Genomic DNA, 14,737 nt, shown 5'->3' on the forward strand with positions numbered 1-14,737 from the left:
ATAGACTGGGCTGGTAGACACAAACTCAATCAAGTGAATGTCATCAGTACTGAGACAAATCAAAATCATGTGCCAACTGAAAAAAGTGCAATAATAATAAAACAGCCTCACTTCCAAGATGTTTCTGCCAAAGATGCATAATCATCAGACAAACCACGATTCAGGGGACTTTGGCAGAATTACCAGGCTTCTTCATCGAGTTGTCAAGGTTGTGTAAGTCAGGGCAAGAGGGAAGAACTGTTCCATATTAAAAGAGAGTAAAGAGACACGACCAGTACAGGGAGAACTTGATTCTGAATTGGATCCTTTTGCTGAGCAGGACATTATTAGGACAAATGGCGAAATTTGAGCCGGGTCTGGGGGTCAGGATATTGGTGTTAATTTCTTCATTTTGATGGTTAAATGACGTTTCAGGAGAATTACTATAATTGTCATATATATATATATATATATATGTTTTGCAGGAAACACATACTAAAGTATTTGGGGACTGGTGGATGACAGGCTCATGCTGGCAGCTTATCTTAAATGTTTCTGGAAAAATCATACTGTACTTGCAACTTTTCTGTACATTCAAGATAGTTTCAGGGCTTCCCTGGTGGCACAGTGGTTGAGAGTCCGCCTGCCGATGCAGGGCACACGGGTTCGTGCCCCGGTCTGGGAGGATCCCACATGCCGCGGAGCGGCTGGGCTCGTGAGCCATGGCCGCTGAGCCTGCGCGTCCGGAGCCTGTGCTCCGCAGCGGGAGAGACCACAACAGTGAGAGGCCCGCGTACCGCAAAAAAAAAAAAAAAAGATAGTTTCAAAAAAGAATGTTCTCCAAAAAAATTTTTTTTTCTGGCAACATTGTGGACTAGATGTCTCAAGAAAACCCTTCCAGGACTGGGTAGTTAAAATGCCGAATTCGAAACAAAAAGAAACAACTTCTTAAAAGCATGAAGTAAAAGAGAAAAACACTCAGAGACCAGATATGCAGAAAGGCATGATTCCCCAGGAGTGAGTGAGCTCTGGACCTCTAATTTTCCCCAGATCACACTGTACCGGGAGCCTGAGCTTTATTTGGTCAGGAGCAGGAAAGAAAACAAAGATAGCTCAGTGCCGGAGAAAGGAGAGACCTCTGATTAACAACTTGAACCTGCTGAGGGTGAAAGAAATGTTCCCTGCAGAACGAGACTTACCTGTCTCTTCAGTCTTGGCAAAGCATAGCGTGGCATGGTAATTTAAAAAATCTTTTGAGAGGGCTTCCCTGGTGGCGCAGTGGTTGGGAGTCCACCTGCCGATGCAGGGGACGTGGGTTCGTGCCCTGGTCCGGGAAGATCCCACATGCTGAGGAGCGGCCGGGCTGTGAGTCATGGCCGCTGAGCCTGCGTGTCCAGAGCCTGTGCTCCGCAATGGGAGAGGCCACAACAGTGAGAGGGCCGCGTACTGCAAATAAAAAAAATAAAAAATATCTTTTGAGAATTCTCAATCTTAAGTGTGCATTCCATGGGGTTGGTGCTGGAATTCACATTACCTGTGTGATCTGAAACACCACCACCCCCTCCCCGCCCACAGGTGTGTTGAGTTTAGAGTGACCCTGGTTAAGTGTTATGCAGTTAGCCAGGTTTTCTAAAATACTGAACCTGGAGCAAGGATTTAAAGTGCTGAGGCTTTATTTGGGAAGTGCAAATCCAGGGCAGCTAGAATGAAGGAGAGGGAACTGAGGCAGAGGAGATGGGAGGTGATGTCATGAGGTCCTCCTGCCCTGGCCATCCTCATCCTCAACCACAGACGGACCTGGAGATGGATAACAGCCCACTCCCCACTGTGTAGCTTCGTGTGTTCCACACTGACTTCGAGTTGCCCAGCAGGACTGCATGCCTGTTGCCCGCAGTTGTAAATTCGTTGATAATACTGGTTTTTCTCTTCCTGTCCTGCTTCCCATTTCTCTACTGGTCTTTTCTGGGCTTAGTCCCAAATAAACTACTCATACTCAGATCCTTTTCAGGGTTTGTTTCTGGGAATCTCACATTGAGACACATTTGCTGTAACTGCTCATTGACAGTTAATACTAGGCTTGGTAGTACTATGAGACACCCCAGTGAACCCCAAGCCCCAGTGTTCAGACATGCTCATTCCTGCCCCCATTGTGGAGTCGCAATCCTAGTTCTTCAAGGGTACCAGTAAGCCACCAAGCTTACAGTTATTTCTTTGCCTGCTGGCTAAGCGGTACTGCACCCTTCAGCTTAGTGTAAGTCTTACTGATGTCCCCTCCTCCAAGAAAGCCAGTACCTCTAACCCTTCAGAGTCCAAATTTGGGGTATGAATTCCACAAGTGGGCCATTGGGTACGATTATGAGAGGGGCTGCTTTTAATTTCACTCCTTGGTTACTGGAGTGGACTGGTTTTCTTTTGATCAGAGACTAAAATACGTTGGCTGTTGGTTCACTTCCAGCCATTGGAAACTAGAGAATATAATTTGTTAATTCAGTGCATATGCTACATTCGTGCTCCCTAACTTCACATGTGTCGAACCCCAGTTGGCAGCTTAGCCAGCCTTCGACAAGCTGTCCCACCATTCCACCAGATTGGCAGCTTCTGGTTGATGGGTACATTGTAAGACCAAAGAATGCTGTGGCCACAAGCCTATAAATGCACCACTATTGCTGTAAAATGAGTTCCTTATTCTGAGGTGAGGTTCTGTGGGGTTCCATATTGGTAGAGAGCATGGTGCTGGCAGAGGCGCTGTGGTCAAGAAGGGCAAACACATAATGCGAAGTAAAGAAATTGCTGCCCCTGGGAGTCAGAAGAGATGCTGTAAAACCGACCCACCACCAGGTGGCTGCCTGACCTCCTCAAGGAATGATGGTTTATAATAGGCCACTTTAGTCTCTTGCTGAGCGCTGGACATTCAGCAGAGGCTGTGGTTAGAAGAGGCTGCTGTAGGCTGAGCTAATGCAGCCTCCTGTTCTTTCACTTGCCCCTTATCAACAAGCTCTTTTTAGCCCTTCATACGGTCTGGATAGGAGCTGGCCTGTATACTGCATGAGTCACCGATTATGACTTTCAGGTTCTACTCATTGGATTGAGGTGAAAAGCAAGTAGTTCCACACCCGACTCTCTCCTTGGTGGGTGTTCACAGGGCAGGCTAGGACATATAGCGCCATTGCTCCAAGATGTTCTCATCACAAATTCTCTCTCCTTCATCTGAAACAAGCTGGTCCTTTTTTACATTCAGTACAGATGGAGGGTGTAAGAGTAGTGAAGCCATGGTATGTTTTGTCTTGGTCTGACATCTCACTTTGATAACTGATATCTATCATCTTAGGATCTCAGGTGAAACTTCTGATTTTAATATTCTATAAAATGTGCATAATCTCAAATCTAGCAAGTCAGCTTAGAGAAATTTTCACATATATATAAGATGACGTGCAAGGAGCTTCACTACAACACTGTTTACAATAGAAAGAAACATGAGAAGAAAACAATCTAAATAACCCTAAATAAAGGAAGGGGCTGGTAAACTCTAGTTATTCAAACAATGGAAGACTATATAGCAATTAAAATGAATGGATAAATATGAATAAAAATGAGTTCAAAAAGCAAGTTGGGGCTTCCCTGGTGGCGCAGTGGTTGAGAGTCTGCCTGCCGATGCAGACGACACGGGTTTGTGCCCCGGTCCGGGAAGATCCCACATGCCGCGGAGCGGCTGGGCCTGCGGGCCAAGGCTGCTGGGCCTGCGTGTCCGGAGCCTGTGCTCCGCAACGGGAGAGGCCACAACAGTGAGAGGCCCGCATACCGCAAAAAAAAAAAAAAAAAAAAAAAAAAAAAAGCAAGTTGGATCTATACAGTATAAGATCATTTATTAGAAACCCCACAGAAAACTGTGGTTTTCTGTGTATTCAAAACTGTGTATTCAAAACTATGGTGGTTTTGAATACACACATATAAAAATATTAATTACAAACATAAAAATATTAATTACAAACATAAAAATATTGCATATCAATCTCCAGGAAAGGAGAGGGGAGAAAAGAGTAGGTAACAAAAATCATACCCTTTAATGAAGACAGAAAGATATTTTAAAACAAAGATAAAATATTTACATTTAATTATTTAATTTACATTTAAATTTAATACAGTAATAATATAATGTGATTAGTATTTAACAAATTAATACATTTAAATTTAATATTAATTTAATCTTGACAATTTAAAAGAGGATTTTATAGAGCTTTTGAAATTATTCACAATTAAATCAAAAATTTTAGAAAAAATAGTGGCTGGATGTTGTCAAAAGCCATAAACATTAGTTCCTAAATATTTTAGTATGAGGATGATTTTTAACATAAAGTTGCACTTCTTATTAATTATACCAGTATCCCTGCATATTTGAATAACAGTGGCACTGTGGCGTAAAGTAATACTTCTTCCATTTCTGAACAATGAATGATGTTAAATTAGGAGTCATTTGTCCTAGAGTTGTCAACCATTTAGCTTTTTCTCTATGTATTAGTGTTTTTTCTAAGTTGGACACATTTGGAGTTCTATTCAAAATATAAATCTTCTACTCAGTTTATCCTTATTCATTCTCTGCATAGAGATTCCCCTTCAGTGACTTTAGGAATCAAGCCCTGAGAAATGTCAGTTGTTGGATCCCACCTGCTCCTTCCTCACTCCTCCCTGCCACCATGGGCCTCAGCTCTCACCTGTGGACCTGTGGCTCCCACTGGGTCTCTGAGGTAGGATGTTCCTGTCTGTTCACATGCTTCTACTGGTCTTCACACCATCAGAGGCAACAGAGGGCAGATGTTAGCCCAAACTATGACTTTGGCAAAAATTATTTTCAGAGTCTCTGACTGTTCCCTGTTAATCACTTCAGACTGTTCATTTCAGCTTAACAAACATTTATTGAACATCTATTATGTGCTAGGAACTTTGCCAGATCCTGGCAGTAAAAAAGATAATTAAGATATAACTCTTGCCTTCAAGACTTGAGTCTGGGGACTAATGACCTCTCTAAGGACCTTTCCTGTTTTGAGAACAGGAAAGATCTGGTTTTGATTCATCTTGACTTGTCTGCTGAGGCCCATGCTCATATTTCTGGCTGACCAGTAAACCTTTTCTCTAGGTGTTTCACAGTAACCGCAAATAAAAGGTGAACATTGTTTTCTCCTATTTTCAAACTCTTTCTCTTCCTGGCATCCTGTTTGTCTCTGACCTGGCTTGAAGCCTCAACTTTCAGCCCTCCACCATCATTCCTTCAATGGTTACAGTTATTTTCCATTTCAGGGGCTGCCGCTCTTGGTACTCAGGCTCTGGCCACCTCAATTCTGGACTACCCTAATCGCCTCTTAATTGGTCTCCCTGACTCTATTTTCTCCCTCTCTGATCCATCCTACTATTGTTGGCCTAAAATACCCCTTAATCATGTCACATCTCTGCACCCTAACTTTCAGTGATCCCCTAGTGACTGGCATGAAGCCCATTGTTCTATTCCTGCATCCACTGTCCTTCATTCTAGGGCGCCGACCTACCTTTCCAAACTTACTTCTGTGTATTCACTTTCTTGAACCTCACCTTCAGGTAAACTCAGTGCTACTACTGATACTTTTAAGCATAGGAAGTGGAAAGCTGACTTCTTTGCAAATTTTATTTGATTACCACTTTGAACTGTTCTCATTTAGTAGTCGACATTTTTTGCTTTTGTCTCACATTTCCCTGCACATATTCAGCATAGTTATCTTAACAGCCATGGATCCCTATCTATGGTGCACATTGAAATCATCTGGGGCCTTTAAAGACTACCCAGGCTTGGATCCACCTCCCAGAGATTCTGAATTACGTGGTCTGGGCATCAGGATTTTAAAAGGTCTCAGGTGACCCTAATGTGCTACCTAGACTGAGAACGTGGCTTCCCGGAAAGGCTGCTGTGAGCCAACTTTGCTGGTGCTGTAGGACAAACCACAACAATAACAGAAACAGCAGCAAAACAAGATGATGACATATTCGTTGGCCACTGTGCACTGTAATGTAGGGAGAGACCTGGTATCGGGTCACTCTGGTATGGGCCCGGGAATCTTACTGATAACTGCCCTCATTAACACACAACTTGAAGAAAAAAAATCTAGGCTTCTAAGAGCATTCTTTGAGGGGGTGGGCTTATACACTAGTTGGAATGCTACATTTTTCCATCTCCATAGGAGGTTGCTAAGAAAAACACAAATGGGCTCTCACGTTACCGCCATGGGCAAATAAATCATGTCCTAAGTGCAGATTGTCAACAGAATAGCTACAGTGTGTCAGAAAAGCTAAGAAAATTATTTGCTAAGGCAGACAAATTCTTCTGATCTTTTATGTTTATTTTTAGATAAACAAGAAGCCTATTTTGTGTTTGACACTGACTTGGTGCCTGGAATATTTTAAGCACTCACACACTTTTCTATGTGTCAGATTATGCCAGACTATAATATTCCCTAAAATGATATATTTAAAATGAAAGAACTTTCCAGGGAAGAATGCTATACCCTGTGCGATGAGCTTCAACTTTACAAATGGACAGTTAGACTCATGTCCAAAATCTATCAGGCTTAACATAAAATTACATGAAATTTCATTCTGGTTTGTAGATTCTGAAGATCAGAATTCCTCCAATAAACTTTAGGTAAAATTAGCAAGAAATGTCATTGGGAAGGTATTTTAGGACTTTCATTTGGGAATACAAAAGCATTGTTCTTCACTGAGAAGCATGGTTCTTCACTGAGCTGTGGAGTAGTTTGAAATTATTGGATGTCTCAAGTGATGATTTTGACCGTTCTATGCAATTTGGGAGTTTATGGGTCTCAATTTTTCAATCTGTGAAATAAAGTCATAAGAATAAGGGGTGGTATCGTAAGTCATGTTGTGGTTTGTTTACATGTTATTCTTATTGTCTCTAGATGTTAGGTTATTGTATAAAAGTATTGTTATATTCCTAAACAGCTGGAGGTCTCACTGTATTTGTGCCAAGTGACTATGGATGAGGTTTATCCCTAAGTGGGAAGGTCCTTATAGGTGGAGGGTTGGGATGTGGCTGTTTGATGGTGTAGAGAGGACAGGCACCATGCCAGAGAATGATTCTGTTTTTTTGTGCTGAAATTACAGCAAAAGTATAAAACTGAGGACAAAACAGCTAAGTACCCCATACCCTGAAGATAGTTATCAAAGGGTCACCACCTTCGGGGCCCTTTGGGTTTGTCTACTAAGAGATGGTTAAATCTGCCTCATGACCATAATCCCCTGTCCCATCCCTGTCTGGATGGTGTCACTAGGGCCCAGGTAAGAGGTTTCCAGCCTCCTTCCCCATGGGAGTTTCTTTCTTCTCCAAGAAGCCAAGGGAAGGGCTTTCAAGGGGCATCAGCCATAGGGTTTGAAGGCATCGTATCTTCTCCCTGATGGAGGGGCGCTGAACTCCAGAAGTTGCAGGCTCATTCTGTGCTGACCTGGGCATGGTACAGAGCAGGGCGGGAAAGTTTTAGGTGAGTCTGACACACGCCTCTGTCTGTGTGTGAGGCCTGGGGACCCGGCCGCTACTAGTCTGGAGATTCCTGAGCAGGAGGCTTGTTAGAAGAGCTGTCCCCAGCTGGGTAAGGAGCGGCCCGGGTGTGAGGAGAAGGTGCTGGAGGAGAACAGGATGGGGCCACACCCACCCTAGTCCTTCTGAGGGCACAGAAGGGACCACCCAGAGGTGAGGGGAAGGGCGGGAGCACAGGGATGCCCAGTGGCTGCTGGGTCAAGCGAGGGGCCACCCAACCCGAGAAAGGGCTGGAGGCGTGCGCTGTAGATGGAACAGATGAGAGACGGGGAGGCCTCTTTTCTGGGGGGCTCCTCAGGGCTTGCGGAGGGGTAAGGTGAAATTAGCATTGCCCCAAGAAGACCATGTGTTTAGGCAGAGACCGGGAGGCCAGGACATCTGCCCTCATGGACATGACCACCACTGCCTTCCCTTATTTCTCCTCCCTGCCCCTAAGGTGCTAGGAGAGCCAGATCTTGAAAGGAGAAGAGGAGAGAAGTTATTTCAGAGTCAAACCATGTTCATCCTTTACACCAAGAACCCAGGACCTATGGATCTAGCTATTTTGAAGAAGGGGAGATGAACAATTTTTAGTTAGCTAAGGTATTAGAATTTTTAATATAAATAGTGCTAATAATCAGAAGGGACTGCTGAGTTATGGATGGTGCCAAGAGGTCATTGCTAGGAAGTAGGACAGGGTTATTGGAAAAAACATGATTGAGAGAAAGATTTGAAAAAAATAACAATTTCGTATTACTAACCATTGAGTTGAAACTCCTTCATAGACTGTCTACATTTGAAATGTTGGAATGTTCTTAGTAATATTGAACCTGAGTTTGGGATTTCCAGGGACCAGGACAAAGGGAGATCGGGAGTTTCCTATATCTATTTTTCAGTGAAAGTAGCTGGAGTGAGGTTTGGAGTCACAAAAGATGAGCATAGCCTTTTCTTGGAGGCCTATGCTCTGGGATGCCCAGGGCAGGGAGATGAGGGTAGTGGGGGAGGAGCCAGTCGGGGAAGAGGCCCCTTTATAAGAGGGAGGAGCATGAGCAGGAAGGCAGGCTGGGCAGGAGTCACACTCTGACCCTCCCAAGGAGGAGGGAAGGGTATCCTATTCAGCAGTGGTTGCTTTTGTTCCTGTCTTCTGGAGGCTTAACTTGCTGTTGGTGAGGACTGAAGGCAGAGGTTTGGGGCAGGGCGCAGCGGGCAATGTTTCTTTTCCCCACCATCAGCTACTTAGAATTATAAAATTGTTCAAACTCAGAGCTGGAAGGTATTAAGGAAGGACTTTCGATACCCTTTTTTTATATAATCCTTGTTTTGCTGGTACCTAATATAGAATCACAGACCCCTGCTCTTTCCCCTCCCTCTACGGGTGTTTGGGGAGTCCCTGTACGCTGAAAAACAAGTGTCTGATCAAACTCCTTGTTGGTTGCCATAGGGTCCTTGCTATGCCACCCCTGGTACACTGCTCCAGCCCCATTGCTTAGAGGTACCTTGAGGTGCCTTGAAAGTCCGCTGAGTACCACACCCCACTCTCTCACCAGGCACCTTTGCCCCTGCTGCTAGGGCATCACTTCTCAGAGCAGACATGGCCACTGCTGCCCAAGCTCATGACCCTTTGAAGAGCTAAGACTTTTTAAAAAACTGGATCAAGGTTGTTGTGGTTGGTTGGCTGCCTCATTCTCTTGGGATGTACTCTCTCCCCAGAAGTGCTTAGTCTTTCTTTCCTCAATTATTTTTTGGCAAGTCCCCCATTAGTTTACTGGACGTGTCCCCACATATCTGAACTTCAGTGGTGAGCATAGTTTAGGCTTAAGCTGAATGCCCTTCTTCAAACCATGAAGAAATGGAAATTGAATAGACAAGAAAGTAACTTACCCTGGAGCCTCATGATGTGTGTGCCTAGAACTAAAATGTTCAGTAAGCATGATCATTATCTATGCTTAGAGGAACTGGGGGTGGAGAGAAGCAGTGAGAAAGAGGAAGAAGGAGATCCAAGTCAGCTTTCTGGAGCCACAAGGAGATGGTGTGTGGACTGACAGCTGAGCAGGGAACCCTCCAAATGAAATTTTGTCCATGTGAGGCCATGGACCATCCTGCCTGATATTAGGTGACAGCCAAGATTTAACATGACTACTTTGCTTTTACAATAATATTAAAATCTTGAATTGTTTTTATTTTATGACTATTATTCTTTTCCAAATGTGAACACTTTCCTTGGAAAATAATGAAAATTATTTTTCACATTGAGTGAATCTGGAGATTAATGATCTCAGTCTTGGCTTTGTATTTGATTAAAGTAATCTTATTTATGACCCAAGTCTGGATGCCTAATGATAGCTGGAGCTGCAAATAGTGGTCTTGTTTTAGATTTTTCATGAAGCATTGAATACTGTTTACAACTCTGAACACTTAATTTTGATTAGACAGATTTACTGTTTCAGAGAATAGTTTCCTGGAACTGTTGTGGGGTGATTATGATGTTTGCTATAGAGTGAATAGAGAAACTGTTCTTCAATATATTAGTAATGAAATCCTTCTCTTCCATTGCACTTTTTTTTTAAGGCTAAAGGACCTATTCTGTGAGGTGTGGATGTCACATGCTTAACATGTTGGAAAATTCTAAATCAAACTTCGAAGAAACATTGTTCTCTTATTTGATTAACATCTATCTAGAATTGCTCCAGATTATATTTTCTTTTCAACCCAGCAGTGAGACGTAATCAGTGTTTCTGATTGTTGGCTTTTCAGCTGTGGTGAGGACAGCAGAAATACATATTTAAAGAATTCTTAGTCCTTGGTGAAGTGGGAGAAGGGAGTAGTCAGAGGTCACTAACGCTTCACCCCTCCATAGGACTGGGCCTGGGAAAGGTGGACATTGAGCCCCTGGACCAAGCCATAATTGAAATACACAGCATGATTTACTTTATCCTCAGTTTTAATGGTAAAGGGATGGGTAGGATAGACAAATTAGAAAATAAAAATCAAGAGCTTGGGAAGTGAAGTTAGTCAGAATAGAATTTGATTCCTGGATCTCCCAGCAACTAGTCTTTGACGTTTTGTGTGTTTCTTGGCTTCTCTGGGCCTTAGTGTCTTCATTGGTAAGTTATTATTTGCCTGACAGAATTGTTATGAGAGTTAAATGAAGTGGTCTGTGAGTAGTACCCAGCCCAGCGAATGACATACGGTAGGTGAATAATGAACATTTGCCCGCTTGACCACCAAGCATCCGTTCTTTTGGCGACAGTATCTAATTTTCCCTTTTGAGAACCATCTTCTTCCTGTTGTCTGAGGAGGTGCTGCCAGTGGAGCTGATTCTACTACCAGCTTCAGGAGTATAATGTGTAACTCAGAACTGGTCAGGTAGCATCAATGCACCTGACCAATGCATCTTGGCTATATGACTCCTTCAGGGATCAACATAAATCAGGCCATTCAAAAGACAATCCTATGTGGGAGCTACTAGGGAGAGATACCTTTTCCCCCTCTGAACTTGAACATAGAGAAAGACTGAAGCCGTTGGCAGCCATTTTGCTCCCACAGAGCCTCAGAATTAAGCCGTTATATGGTAGAGAGCAAAGCTGAGAGATATAATTTAAGACATAATTTGAGCCACTGATCCCCAAATGCTTCAGCTAAATTAATTAATATATACTAATTTTTTACTTAAGTTATTTACTTGCAATCAAGAGTCCTGACTGATATAAGGAACAGAATAAAGTTTTGTCATTCTGCACCTCCCCATCCCCCCAGTTCAGGCCAGAACCCTGCATAAAAGCATTAAAGTTCTCCCAGAATTCCTAACAGGAGGCAAAAAATGCAAGGAAGTGCTTTCCAGACTCTACAATTTCACATACATAAACAACTTTGAAAATATATTCTATTAAAAAATAAAATTTATAAAACACCAACAACTACCATGTACTCTCACTATTTTCTCATAAAAGAAAGGGCATTTTTAATATTCTAAAATAAGAAGTATGGAATATAATAAAGGATAGTATTTAAAATAGAATAAATCTAGCTTTAAGAAAAATGCACTGTGCCACCCTTATTTCTTTCATTTACCACAGAGCAGCGAAAATGTCAGTGGTTTTATAAGTTCTAGGTCTGAAATAAGACATCCTAGAATCAAATCCTCACTAGCTGTTCCTTAATTATTCTGAGTTTCAGTTTCCTCATCCTTAAAATAGAAATAATACTGATCTCTGACTCCTAAGGTTTTGGAAGAGCTCAACAACAACAAAAATAAACAAGTGGGACTACATCGAAGTAAAGAGCTTTTGGTAAGGATGAAAGGAGTGAATGCATGTAAAGTTTTTAGAATAGTACCTGACACATGGTTAGTACTCAATAAACATTATTATTACCATTACTTATCAACACTCAGTGTACGTCTCTGGGACAGATATCAGATTCTAATTTCAGCCTTGACACTAATTCTGTGATCTTGGGCATGTCAGTTCAGCTGTCTGGGTTTCAGAGGGTTTTTCGGAAGAATGCAGAAATCTAATGCAGGAAACAACGCCCTTTCTCCGATTCGTCTCCTCTCATGGGGGAGTGAGCCACCATGACTGGTCTCTCAACGCTCACGCGGGACCAGATTGGCTCCCCAGAGGGGAGATGAATCATTCATCCTGCCCCACAGTGTTCCTGTCAGCAGATGGCTGCTTTTCTCTCTGGATGGACGGGGAGACATGGGAGAGAAAAAACCTGATGGAGGAGTGAGTGGAGGAGAGATTCAGGGTAAGAAGTTTCCACACATGACTTTGGGAAAATCCCAATGATACCAGCCGCGGTGGGCAACAGATTTAGGGATGACAGGTTACTACTTCCAACCACTCCACTGCCCTCTACTGGCAAAGCCTAGTGAGTGGTGAGGAAATCTTGTGTATCCTGCTTGTCTGAGAGGGCAAGTCCATCCTTGAAGGAAAGCCGAGCGTCCTCTTTCGGGAGAAAAGTAAAGACAATGCGGTAAAGCATTGTGACCGTTAATTTTTAAAAAGGAAAAAAATGGTTCAGGCAACTCATATAGAGTTTCAAGGCTCTGTTAGCTGATGCATATCAGGGAGCACCTCAGGGTTAGAAAACTTCCTCATCAGAAGCAGGGCTGGAGTTTCAACAGAGACAGGAGAAGAGTTGGGTATGTGATCCTGGTCTTGACTCAGGGAGCAGTTTTCTTCCACTGAAACTGCTATAAAACGTGTAGTTGGAACATTGGGAGAGGATTACATGTCCTCACACCTCTTTCTTGGAATCGTTGGCCTAAGTCTCATGTTAGCTGCTGTCAGAACTGTTCTTTGGAGAGCTCTCTGCCTCGTGGCTTGTCTCTTAACTGTCTCATGTCACTTAAGATTCAGGGGAAGGGGAGATAGGGGAGAAAAAAGAGGGAGAGAGGAAAAGAAGAAAGAACATAAAAAAGGGAAGTGGACAAAGTCTAAGCAGGCAACTGGGTCTGTTTTAATTCTTTTTCAACTGAAAAGGAAACTTTCCCCAGTCTTAAGATTTTTTCTTATGTCTCAGGAGGCTTTAATGTGTATTTTCTTCCTTAGAACTTACCATTTTCATTCTCATTTCCTAAGTAGTCCAGTAAGTGTTTAAAAAATTCAGTTAAGAGAGAAAGAGAGCTAAATCACACAGATGTGTGTCATATTATTCTTTCAACTGTAGGTATGTGTGTAAACATTATATACATTTCCTTATGCGTGGTATATTCCACAATAAAAATGTCAAAATAAAGAGAGAGAAGGAAGGAGAAATATTTAGTTTCAGGCTGGAAAGGAAAACAAAGTCAGTATCTTTCGATTCTCAACTCATCCTCATTTGGGTCAGTTATACGTCTTAGGCTTAGTGTCAGATGGGGGAGGAACAGATAGGAAGCAGTAAAGAAGTTCAAGAACGGCACGTTTTGGGAATTGTTCCACTGAAGTGTGCTCCAAGATTTAGTTCATGTAATGAGAGTTTTTGTGGTATATGACACTAATGAACTGATGAGGAGCAATGTGGAGTACATCAAAGAGTAAAGTGGTTCCAGTGTTAGTGTTAAGATGGATGAAACATCTTGCTGATGATGGGCTTTATGTTTATGGGTCAAATCCACATTCACACACATGCACTGCTCCTTTCTCCTAACTGCTTTATGATTCTCTTTTAAGATGTGCACTCATTGTGTTGCTTACATAAGGAATGCATAGCTACTTTCTCGAGAAACCTGGTCCATGGGTATGTCTTAATGAAAAAGGGTTGAACTGGAAATTTTAAACCTGTACTCTTAAAGGCCAACTGATAGTAATCTAACAGAGACACCAAACTGGAGGCAGAGTACAGAGGAGAGGAGGGTATGGAAGTCCTGAGGAAACAGCCAGTAAGACTATCTTCTGCTTTAACCCAGGACTTCAACCTGAATAGGGATGTGTTATGGACTGAGTGTTTGTGTCCCTCCCATATTCACGTGTTGAAATCCTAATCCACAAAGTGATGGTATTAGGAGGTGGGGTCTTTGGGAGGTGCTTAATGCACCAGAGTGGAGCCATGATGAGTGGGATTAACGCCCTTATAAAAGAGACCCCAGAGAGCTCCCTTACCCCCTCATTCATGTGAGGACACAAAGAGAAAACAGCCATTTGTGAACCGGGAAAGGGGCTCTTACCAGACACCAGATCTGTAGTGCCTTGGTCCTGGGCTCCCCAGCCTCCAGAATTGTGAGAAATCAACGCTTGTTGTTTAATCCACCCTGTCTATGGTATTTTTGTTATAGCAGTCCAAATGAACTGAGACAGAACGGAGGAGAGTCACATCTGGCACAAGTTTATTCCTGGTGGCACTTCTTCCAGTGTCCTTGAATCTCCCGATATTCTGATTTTTCTCTGCCCTGCTTCAGCCCTTCTCATGTTTATCACCCATTTGAGATTCCACAACCATCTCACCTCACCCTTATCATTCTCTCTCCCTCTCCTTCTCTCTCTCTCTCTTTCTCTAGTTGTACATGTCAAGCTTATCCAGAACTAGCAGTCATAACTGGACATATCTTGTAACCAGATTCAAGTTTGGCAGCATGAAGAACCTCATTTGTTTATTAGCTTTGGTGTTCACATTTCAAGTTAATTAAATCCAACCAAAAATTTTGGGAACTCAGTATATGTAGATATGGGGAATAGCAAGACAAAAGACATGGTACACAGCTGGTTGTGCTTTGGGGCCATT

General features: G+C 42.8%; 1 long non-coding RNA gene across 1 annotated transcript in view; it reads right to left on the reverse strand.

Moving 5' to 3' along the window:
* Positions 1-1,813, reverse strand: part of LOC309810526 — an 85,455-nt gene extending 83,642 nt beyond the window's left edge. The window contains exon 1 of the long non-coding RNA XR_014295012.1: positions 1,179-1,813. This is a non-coding gene — a long non-coding RNA (uncharacterized lncRNA). The remainder of the gene's footprint in view (positions 1-1,178) is intronic.
* Between the last annotated feature and the right edge of the window lie 12,924 nt (positions 1,814-14,737).

The sequence above is a fragment of the Mesoplodon mirus genome (genome assembly GCF_964341445.2).
Source record: "Mesoplodon mirus genome assembly, chromosome: 9".
Taxonomy (NCBI): domain Eukaryota; kingdom Metazoa; phylum Chordata; class Mammalia; order Artiodactyla; family Ziphiidae; genus Mesoplodon; species Mesoplodon mirus.